The following is a 12,282-nucleotide window of genomic DNA, read 5'->3' on the forward strand; positions in this document are numbered from 1 at the left end:
GCTAACCAGCCAAGAGGGGTTGTGGTGGCACGAAGGAAAGCTGTACGTGCCCGAGGGTTGCCGACGGGAGGTCATGGAAAGAGCCCACGACAGCCGGAGCGCGGGGCATTACAGCTTCGTAAAGACGCTCCACTTAATCCGGCGGCAGTTTTGGTGGCCCACGCTCCGTAAGGACGTGGAGGCGTACTCGGGGGGTTGCCCGGTGTGCGCGACGGCGAAAGGGGCCAAAGGCAAACCTAGAGGGCTACTCCAGTCGGTAGCGGAACCCGACGGCCCATGGCAAGAGGTCGCCATGGACTTCATAGTAGAGCTCCCGGAGAGTAAGGGGAAGACCGCCATTTGGGTGGTTACGGACTTATTCTCTAAACAAGCGCACTTTGTAGCGTGCCGGCGAGTCCCCACGGCAGAGGGGTTGGCGAGACTGTTCGTGCAACATGTTTATCGGCTCCACGGCGCGCCCCGACGGGTCGTCAGCGATCGGGGCGGCAACTTCATCGCGCGGTTCTGGAGGGAGTTCCTGAAGCGGGTGGGGACAAAACAAGCCCTTTCTTCCGTGGCGCATCTGCAGACGGACGGAGCCACGGAACGCCTGAACGGGGGGCTCGAACAGTACCTGCGCTGCTACGTGGGGCACCAACAGGACGATTGGGCGGAGCTACTACCATTCGCGGAAGTGGCATACAACAACGCCGTCCACAAGAGTACCGGGTTCTCTCCGTTCAAAGTAGCCACCGGGAGAGACTTCGTCCCCATGCCGGAGTTGCCTCAGCCGGAATCCCAGATCAACTCCCTGGACGCCTGGTTCGCCCAAATCGACGCGACCCGGCGAGCGGCGCACGCGGCATTGCAAAGAGCCAAAGCCGACTACAAGAAACACGCGGACCGCAAGAGGCTCCCCGAGGAGCAGTGGAAAGTGGGGGACCAGGTGTATCTGTCAACCAAAAACCTAAAGACGCACCAGGCATCGAAAAAACTCAGCCTGAGGTTTGTGGGGCCGTTCCCCATTGCAGAGGTCATCAATCCAGTAACCGTCAGGCTGACGCTCCCGAAAAGCCTCGGGAAGATCCACCCGGTGTTCCATTGCAGCCTGCTAAAGCTGCACCAGCCGGGGAACGCCTGGCACAAGACAGAGGGAGTGCCACCGCCCATCATGGTCGGGGGGGAGCAGCATTTCGAGATCAACCAGATACTGGACGCCCGGAGGCACAAGGGGCAGACCCAGCTCCTAGTGCAATGGAAACATTTTCCCAAGTCCCACAGCGAATGGGTGAGTAAAACCCACATAAGGGCACCGGACCTAGTGCGGGACTTTTACAAGAAATACCCCGGGAAGCCGAAATAGAGCCGGGGGGGGGGAATTGTCTTCAGGGGGGCGGTATGTCAGGTTCGGTCAGCACGGGGTTTCAGGGAAGCACGGGGCTTCAGGGAAGCTCGCAGCCAGACCACGCGGAATCCACCGGCGGTAGCTAGCGGGGAAAAGAGGAACTGAAAGCGCCGCTAATTAACGGGCCACCTGCGCCCAGCCAAACAGGAAAACCACAGCGGAAGCTTTTAACTATAAACTGATAACGGTGCGAGCCAGCAATGAATGGGGCCGCAGGCAGCGAAACAAGATCGCAACGCAACACAGAACCCGCGGGCTTGCACGTAACGGGGAGGAACCAACCCAGCCGGAGGGGGACTGGCAGTCAAGGACAATAGACCCTGACCGATCCTGCCATCATGAACAATCAAGGGGGATTATTGGGGGCCAATAATCCGCAGCTGCAACGTGATCGCGGGGCGGGAAAAAAGCGCGGGAAGGGGGGAATATAACAAGTGATGCAATTGTACCAAGCCAGTCCTGGCTTTGCTTGTGACTACTACGTTACGCATGAGTAAACCTTCTTTGTGAACCACACGTGTCACGAGAGTTTCTCTGTCGAACGGGGCAAACCTTACATAAAGCCAGGACTCACCGTTAGCGCTACCCGGTACCACCGAGGAGTGTTTCCTTTTCCAATACAGGCATGACCAGCGACGAGGAATCCGTGGGTCAGCTGGAGCACGAGGAACCCAGGCTCGAGGAGGGACGGGCGGAGCCACCCGGGAGCGACGGGACAGCGGCCAGGACCGGGCACCCTCCAGCCGAGCGGTGGTCAATGGCGTGAACCAAGGGCCAGACAGCTTCATAAACAGAAATTTGATCCTTATCTGTAGAATGGAATTGCCATGACAAAATTGCATGCTTGCTATTTAATTATTGCCCATCATATCACCATTAAGGAACAGGGAACTTGAAGAGACAAGAATTTAGCAACTTATTCCAGAGTATAAGATATCACAGATCGAGGATACAAATAGGGTTGGCAAGTTTTTAACTGCTCTTTGTTGCACGGTGGAAGCCCTTCTTTGTTCTGCAACTTTTATGGGATAACAGTGTTTTCTGATTTTTTTTTTCATTTTGGCATATCAAGTCACATCTACAGGAGTTAGTGGAAAAGTTGGCAATGCTTGTCACCAGGTGGGCATTTTTTAAAATTATGTCTGTGATTTCACAGCATCCTGACATGCGGATATGTATCAGATGCTTTCCCTGTTGCTTTTCCCTCTCTGCCAGAAAAAGCTCCACTTGCTGAATTAATTTTAGAAAGTTCCACCTACTAAATGCACTTACTAAATAACATAAATGCACAGAAGAAAGTTGATAAAAGGTTGGCCTCCTAAGTAGGGCCCTTGTTAATAGTTCTTTTTAAGGTTAGTTATGTTAACATTTGTAATTTGAAGAGTATAAGGAAATGCTCAAACGTATGTGATTTTGTTATTTTTGTGCACAGAACTTCATCATATTTCTCAGTCTCAGAAATATAACTTTAGCATGATTGCATAACATATGCAGCCCTCCTGGTGTAACTGAACCACAGCTCCTGAAAATTCCATCCAGCATGGCTAATAATGAAGGATGCTGGGAATTATAGTTCATCAACATCTGGAGGGCAACATTGTGCATTCATGTAACACAATTAAATATGTTAGGTTCATGTCCCTGAAGCTGTGGCATTCTGTTCTGTGCAGAGACATGTCCTAAATCCATTAACCTTCAGTGGCAATACTGGATAGGCTGTTAGATTCTCTTGCAACATTTCAGAACTGTAAGCTTCTTTTCTCATAACACTTCATAGCATTTATAATTAAGCCACTGGGGAAGCTCCTAGCATGCCCCTAGAGTGAATTCTCCTCTACTTCTTCCCTGATCTACATGCTGGAAATCTTTGCAGCAATTGTTTACAAAGCCTCTGTATTTGCTTTTTGCTCTATGATTCAGGCCGCTCTGCTGTGTAACTCCAACAAGGTGTTTAAAAACTCAGCCATGGTAGTATGTAATGCTATCTTCTCCTCCAGAGCTCTTGCTTTCAGACTGCAGAGATGGCGAGACGGCGGAAGCATCGTTTCTCAGCAAACTCCCCAAATATAGTGGCCAACATCACACTGTGCTTGAAGCAAAGAACAACAGTGGTAATTAATCTACAGGGAAAACTGGGATGGGCTGATGTAAGAGAAAGCAGGAAGGTCCTTGTATCTGTTCATGATCTCAAGGACATTGTAAAGTTGCCAGTTTGCATTCACCAGGGTACCATTAGAACATTACTCTGGGCACAGAGTCGTGTCCCCGTTTGGCTATATGAGCAACATGGCCCCACCAATAAACTTTGCTATCTAAAAAGTGCCAGTATCAAATTATTGCTATATATCTGGGCTCTAAAATTACTTAACTGTATATGGATTGCAACTAAAGCTTTAGTATATTTAAAATGCTGGTGTGGGGATGCTATGCCAAAAATTAGATCTAAGGGCTGGTCCATTTAATAGCTGTAAGGCAGATTTTAAATGAGACATCACTTTTACTTGCTGGTAATTGACTGCCTAAATTCTAACAGTTGAAAGCTTGTCTCCTATTTTATTTTTTCCTCCAGTCATCTTTTTTTTTTTCCTTGTGTTTTATGGAGCAGAGTAGAAGGCTAGAATTTAAACAATTGCTGCAGCTTTCTTAACACAATGTTTTCCATTTGAGGATCCTTTCCATCCTTTCAATTTTTCCCAGCCATTTATATCCTAAAAGAACAGGAAGACTATATATTTTCCCCTCTAGCAATCTGAATAAAAAAAAGATGGCAACTCTGCTCTTAGAGAGAGGGAGCTTTAGGAGAATGAGTTGACTCTGTGGTTAACCCAGCTATCAAGCCCACCGTATTTAAATTAACCATGGATAAATGTGTTATTCAAACACAGCCACTGCCTGGTTTCTTTGAAGCTGCATTTGGATGACACGTTTCCATCTGAACAAAGGAAGATGGCTTTTCTGGTGAAAAAGGAAGTGAGACGGAAGTGGCCAGACCTCATTTCTGTTAAGATTCTCATTTTACACTAAGTTACAGTATGGCTAGTTTGCTTTGGCCTTGCCTTTTGTGACTCCAATCGGCTGCAGATGATTTAATAAATCATGGTTCAGTCAATACTGCCTAACAAGACGTGTGAATTGGGTGAGTAGTGACCTCAGGCAGTGCTATGTGCAGGACTCTCTGTTTGCACAACATACTGATCCATGGTTACTAAACCACTCAGCCCAATTACTTGGGTTCATACCACACACCAAACCATAAACTAACCACAGTGCCTAGGTTATTACAAAACACTCAGCCACAGTTTAGCAAACTTGAGTTTACCTAGCAGGTGGTGTGAACCTAATGTGTATCTTTTTGCCCCAGGCCTTTTTTTTTTTTTACTTTTTCCAAAGCTTTTGACATCTTTAGGGGGGGACGCGGTGGCGCAGCAGCTTAATGACGCTGAAAATTGCCGGCCAGAAATGGTCGACGCTTCAGCGGTTCGAGTCCAGCCTTCGCGTTAAACAGGGTGAGCTCCTGTTTCCTCCCCAGTTCCTGTCAACCCAACAGGTTGAAAACTCACGTGAGTAGATAAATGGGGACTCTCACTCCGGTGGGAGGAAAAATGCTGGCGGTGCCTTGCAAAAGGAGTTGGGAGCAGTTGCCGGTAAGCCCGAAAAGGGCGCGAAGCAATGGAAACCCCGCCTCCTGCGCTCGCCAGCTGGGCTCCACTCTAGGAAGGAGGCTCTGGCAAACCACTTTCGAAAAACAATTGCCTTGAAAACTGCAAGGACTTGTCTAAGCAGTCACTGCAGGGTCAGCAATGACTGAGTGCAGACAAAAAAAAAAAAAAAGACTTTTAGGTACTTTGTTTTTACACTGCTTTCTATTCTTGTTTTAACTGACATTATTTCACTTTTTTTCAATGAGCATGCTTTTTGGCTGCGGGGGGAGTGTTACTATTATCTTTAGTTGTAAACTGTCCTGGTCGTGCCTGTTAAGTGGATGGACATACACAATCAAACCTTTGTGTGCATTTTGTGAAGCTGCACAGTGAAGAAAAGGCAATCTAAGGTTGTGCTTATGGGGCATATTGTGAATTACTATTTTGCATGGTGATGGCTCTTAGGGAGGTTTGGCTTGAAATCCCAAGAGTGGGTTTGAGCAGGTATGAGGCCTGTAGTGATCAGCCTTGGGCAGCAGCCTACCTGAAGAGGCACATTTCACTATTTCAGACCCAAAATTGCTGCTGCTTAGAACAATTAATAATCCATATCCCTCACATACTAGGCCCTGAAGCTTTAAAAATAACTTCACAGCCAAAAATTAAGCAGGTGAAGAATTTTTTGCATGGAGATAAGTGATAGGATTTATTTATTTATTTATTTTATTTATTGCATGTTAAGGACAAAGGACACATTACCTAAAAAAAATTCACTAGAAAAAGTAGTCCCGCCTTAGGTGGGAAAGCCAGCTGGGTGACTTTGAGCCAGTCCCTCTCTCTCAGCCCAACTCACGTCTCGGGGTTGTTGTTGTGGGGAACATAGGAGGATGAAGGAGTATCAGATATGTCTGCCACCTTGAGTTATTTAAACAAATAATAAAGGTAGGATAAAAAAATCTAAAAAAAAAAGTGGTTTGAGTTGCATTAGAGAACAAACAGCTATAACTGGCTGGAGGCATTAGGAAGTTACAGTAAAACAAATACAGAAAAGGAGAAGTCTAGGAGCACAATGCTTCACTTTAGTATAAAATGAACATAATTTAAGATAAAATGAGGCCTTTAAGGCTGGAATTAAAGGGAATTATCTTGGCTGGAGCTACACTAATGAGACAGGGTCTATTTGTGTTCCTTCGATGGAAGAAATGTTGTGGGAAAAATCTGCAGTTTGGTCTGTATTTTGTCTCAAAATTCTTGGATGCAGTTAGTTAAGAGGAGTGACTGTTCGTTTTTGTTTTTGTTTTAAATGGAGGAGAGCCTATAGCTTAACTGCTCTATCATGAGCTGAAAAACAGTGTATAAACTTTTTCCAGCCTGGGGATGTATTAATGGCTGATGCTTCACCTCTGGCATTTCTGTCTGCTGCTTGGATAAGAAAGGGGCCACTCCAATTCAACACGACTTACATTCAAATGTGTAGAATACTCATTCTGTCCTTTTTTCATAGCAGCACGTTTCTGTTAATGATGGATAAACAGAGAACTGTTGAGTATTCAGCTGGTATTCTTTATTTTTCATCTTATACGCCTGTCACGTATGACTCTTAATTTAGCAGAGACCAGATCTGATGTGCATGTGTGTGTGGATGCATGCACATGTACTTATCATATGCTGTGTTCCCATGATATGCTTACCCATAGTTAATAGAGTCACAATTTAATCAAATAAATCATATTTCCTGGATTCACATAACACATTGACTATAATGTGGCTGTGTATAGTGGATCTTTAGCATGTTGTGCAAATCCAGATTGATTAGGCAATGATTAGAGAGAACACCCCAAGGTCACTTAGAGAGCTCCTTGGCTAAAGCTGTTGGCTCTGATTCTGCAGAAGACGTGGCGGTGTATGTAGCTGTAATCTCATCAGTCAGCCTGCGCTTGAGTAACATTAGATGCAACTCACATGAAATGATTAATTGGAGTTGTTGACAAGTATAATGCCATATCCTGGTCTACATCTTGGACAAAGAACTAGTTCTACAAACTTTTATTAGTTTATTACCCTATTTAAATTAATGGAGCTGCACATCATGTGTTCTTCTGGGTAAGCTTTTTCTAGAGTGTCAACAAGGCAGTTAGGAAGCTACACCAAACTGAGGGTTCAGACTTTTGCCTTCCTTTACTCTGTAGACCTGTCTCTCCTTTGCTGTTTCTCAGTCAAACTCTAGGCTCTTAACTAAAGGGCAGTACAAATTAGCCATAATCCAGTTTTTACCTGCTCTGAGAAGCAATGACAAAAACTGCACTGACTGAATTTTTTGTGTTGTTTAAAGAAGCAGATCTTTTGTCATAAATTAAAAATTGCAAATTTATATATTCATTTCATAGGGATAATGTTATGAGATTTAATTTCTTTTGGATAAAAGAGCTGTACAGACTGATGGTGCCTTTATAATATTTTATTTACCGTACAATTATACAACCAGAGCATAATATTGGAGGAAAATCTACAGGTTCTCATAGAAGCAACCTATAGTTGAGGTAGCACAATGAGAGACATATGGATCTTTAGCATCCTTAAAATCCAGCCACACGGACATACTTTAAGCAACACCTATCATCAGCCACAACACAGGCTGACTTTTCCTGGGAGTCAATGGCCTTTTCACTACTGTCTTCTGCCAGCACCAATGAAGACAGGACTTCTGATCCTTTAATAGTTGAGTAGAAAAGGAATTTCAGCATCTGTCATGCTCAAGTTGCAGAAACATTGTTCCCTTTTATATTTGTATTAGTTTCCAAGACTCAGGAACAAGGTAAATATTTTGGGTTAAATCCCTGGTCCTTTATTCACTGATCAAGATCAATTTACAGTATCGTTCCATAGATGCAACTACTAAGGAATGCTTTGCAAAGTGTTGTGATCCACATTTTGTTCACTGTGATTTTCTTTTGCTCATATCAAAGGGAAATCTAGTTGGAAATTGCAGAGCCCAAAGTACCTATAACTCAGTGTATTGTGAGATCAGTCTCTAAGCTAACCTTTGCTGAATCAAAGCACAGTTGTCTGGGTACATTCATCATCATCATCATCATAATACATTCAGTATGTTATGCCACAAACCAACCACATTTTGACTCAGCATGTGGTATAAAACAAATCTAAGAGTTGTATGGATGGGATGTTTGGTCAGATATAGCATCCATTGTACCATACTATTAGAATAATAGTGGGAGCTTTTCTTCCCCTTCCCTCCAAACCCCAATTATATTCCCACAGAATCCCTGTGAGGTAGGTTAGGCTGAGAAGCACAATGACTAGTCAATGGTAAGCTAATGAATTTCATGGCTGAGCAAAAACTTGTACTCCCTGGTTGAAATCCAACAACTTAATGTTTTTTAAAAAAGTGTTAATGATTTGTCCAGATAGATGAAGGTGCTTTGCGATTATTGGCTCATTCCCCCTGCACCAAAAAGTGTAAGTAGAGTGGAACAGGTAAGAATTTGGATGGGAGACTACTAGGTAATACTCAGGATATAGGCTACACTGAGAAGTTTTTAAAAAATCCAGAAGGCAAACTATTTCCATATTAAAAAAAAACACACACACACAAAGTTGTGCCCATATAGTTGCTAGGAACCTGTCTGAGTCTCAAGGAGTCTTTATATTAATTTCTCCTTTTCATGAATGAATCTCATGTTCCACCTGCCTTTTATCTCCAATCTTCCTCCCACTTTTTATTTTCATTACTTGATTGCAGAGGATAAAAAGTCAACATGGCAGCCACAATTACAAATGATGCACACAAAAAAGGGCGGGGCTTTGTGTGGTTGCAGCCACCATCTTGACTTTTCTGACACCCCCATGGATTCCCTTGCCTGTTTAAATGTCATTCAATGTGGATATGTAAATATCTATGTGTTGGAAAGAATGTCTACGCAATCTGAAAGGACTGCTATTCCTGTTTTATTATTAAAGACGCTTCATAAAATAAACAGGTATCCAGAACTCTAATCCCTGTGGGATGCAGGCTCTTTTATTTGCTTCTGCCTTGGATCAGCCCTTGCTTAGGAAAAATTCCAAGGGCTTGAAGAAGCTCTTTCCACTCCTCAAAATAGGTTTGTATTTTTTTCAAATAGCCTCTGTAGCTTTGCTTTAACAGTGGCATCATCTGTAGGAATTAGGAGGTGAAGCTGCTTGCATCGTGAAGAGAAACACTGCAGTGTGCTAATTCCTGCCTATCGTACTGTTGTTGCAGGTCCTGTTGTTGCCCTGGTTCCAAGTGTCCCATAATGCACCTTGATTGCTCTCTCCTTTTTCAGAGGCTACAACCATCGCATGGAATTTTCAACTCCGAGACAGCCTGATCTATTACGATTTAGTAAAGGATTTCATGCTACCTTTCAGCCTTAGCAAGGTCCTCACAACAATGTACATAACATAGAAAAGCCAGCACCAAGTAAGACAGCATTGGAACCACATTCGAAAGCTTTAAATCAAAATAAGCTGAATTAAAACTTCAGTTATACTTTAAAAAAAAAAAAGATGAAAGCCGAATGGAATTGTATTTTTGCTGCCTTGTATTCCTATCAATTACGTCTCTTGTGATTCCAACATGATTTTGCTGAATGGCTATTAAGGTGTTTCTGCTCTTTTCTTATTCTGGTTTCTGTTTTTCTTTTTCACATTTTAAGTAAAGATATTTTAAAAGGTTATATCACAATTGTACACATAACTAAGAAGAAGTGTGTCCTGTGGACTATGTTCCCATGACATACTGAACCAAAAACTATCCAGCTACATTTTAGTTTAGCATATTGTACAAACTCAACCAAAGGGTTAGGTTATGATTTAGTATAACACAGAAAATTGTGTTGGTAAGATATTATGTACAAAGCCATAACACTTCCTCTCCAATACCTTAGTTTAGACGTGCAGACTTACTGGGTCTTGACTGTGGCCTGGTTCACACACGTTGACTTGAGCCGTAATACAACTGGTTTGGTTTTGTCTTCGTGCAGGATAGACAACGAATGCCTCGTGACTTCCCATTTTATGGAGCCCTCCCCCACCCCACCCCACCCCACCCCCACAGTTTCCCATTATTTTCAGTTGGGAAACAGATACTGTGTCATGGTTTAAGAAAAAGACAGAAGTAAATCCTTGAACTCCACCCAGAACTTAATCCCAGCCACTTTGTGGCTCTCAGCAAAAGTAAAAATGTTAAGTGTGGCTCTTGGCCACTAAAAGACTATCTCTGATTTAGCACGTTGCATAAATTTGGTCAGTGGTTTAGTGCTATGTGAATCTGTTTTTCTATTGTGAAAGTTTTATCTGTATATTACCATATATTGCATTTAATTGTCTTGAACTTTTCAAAAAGGCTAGATATAAATGTCTTAAAGCAGAGCCAATAACAGTAATATATCTCATGCAGTATGATAAGCGAGTTGAATTCTGAAGTGGTTATAAGCTGATACTTTCCCTTTAGAATTAAGGTGGGTGTAATATTTTTTTTTTAAAACCCTCTCCCTGACCTACAAACTACTGTACGTAGTTTTACATTTAAATTACTTTTAAATTTAGACTAGAAAAGATCTAGTTTAGCCTATTTGTTGAGCTACTTTTTTCCCCCCTAGATATAATTTATTATACATGGAAGTAGGAAAACCAACAAGAACAAAAAGCTTTGAATGCTTTGAGCAGAGTTCAGACAAGGGCAAAGGGGCTGGATTTCTTTTCTATAGTGAAAACCTCAAAGGAAATTCTGTTAGGAGTAACAAGGCTTGACGGCTTTTCACACAGCATATAAAGAGTTAAAAGAATGTTTTGTCTGCATCTCTAGCTGAGGAGATGACAGAGCACCCATGGTGCCCCCTTACTGCCCCAGGCAACCTGGAGCCTGTTAAAAATTAGTTGCCAAAGGGCTTTACAGCTGCACCTGTTGAAAAGCTCTCTTTCTCTTTTGCATCAGGCCACCTCTGATAGAATTTCACTTTCTGTTCAAATACATAAAGACAAATGAGACCTCATAAGCAGGAAGAGAATGTAAAAATTCTGCTCTTGTAAGGCCAAGTCTTCCAAATTGCCTTTAGAAATAAATTCAAGAGTCCACCAAAGGACCCATGGCCTTCCAGATGTTGTTAAACTGTGTGTGTTGCTAAACATCAGCATGGCTACTGACAAAATTGTAGTTGAACTGTACTTCAACATCTGGATGGGCACAGGTTCCATCCTACTCCTGAGAAAGACCAATCTTTGTAGAATTAAAATGTCTTAGACTCATGGTGAGGTTCATCCCATTGGAATTAACCTCTTTTACTCCCGAGTATATTTATTTCATTTGGTATTAAGCCTTACTCTTCAATCAAATCTGAAATGTGCTTAGAGTTGGTCTGCAAATACCAGACAGAACTCAATTTAGAACAGCTGTTTGGAATCTCCTACATTAAGGCCACAGTTCTTAGACTTCCTGAGGGCCATATGGGCTGGGAGTCCCAGAAAGCTGCAGTCTCAGTGTATCTGCTGAGTAGTAGATAAGTCTGCCTTATCTGTTGGCAGTTACTATGATAATACAGTACAGAACAACCCTGTTGAAAACCTCTGAGAAGCTATAATACAGTTTCTTGGTCATTTAATATGTGGTGAAAATTCAGCTAATTGTAGTTTAACAAATCATGATTAAAGAAAGCATGACAGCACGGTTGTTGTGTAAATCCAGTCACAGAGAATTTACAATCAACCAAGCACCAAGTCTCTAAACCTCTTGGTTGTATTTCTGTCCATTTTAATAGTCACCCTTGCATTCATTCTCACTGGAAGCAGAAGAAACAGCAGCGAACTGAAAAAAAGAAAGCACCATGGCTCAAACAGGTATGCATTGATCTGAGAGGTCTCAATCCATCCTTATGAATAAAACAAATCGCTGGAGCTTTATTCAGAAAAATTGCATCGGCAGAGGTTTCCTGATTCCCAAGCACTTTGTATTTCGTTCCCTTTCGGTGAGGGGGCCGACGACCGCATCCTTCGTATTTCCCCACTTAATCCCTCAAGTGACTCCCCTTTGTTCAAAGCCTTTGGTTGCGGGCTGGGGCGCCATTCCCGGCCCCGGACATCTAACAGGAGGCCCAACAGCAAACTGGGGAGCAGGGCTAGATATCAAGCAAGCCGAGAAGAAGTCTCCCTCCCCTCCCTGAAAGCAAGTCTCCAATGGAATGAATGGAATATAAATACCAGCCAATGAACAGCTGGCTTGGG

This window comes from Python bivittatus, unplaced genomic scaffold (assembly GCF_059951505.1).
Source record: "Python bivittatus isolate LINGU-HERP-01145 unplaced genomic scaffold, Pbiv_v1 ctg000580_np1212, whole genome shotgun sequence".
Classification (NCBI taxonomy): Eukaryota; Metazoa; Chordata; class Lepidosauria; order Squamata; family Pythonidae; genus Python; species Python bivittatus.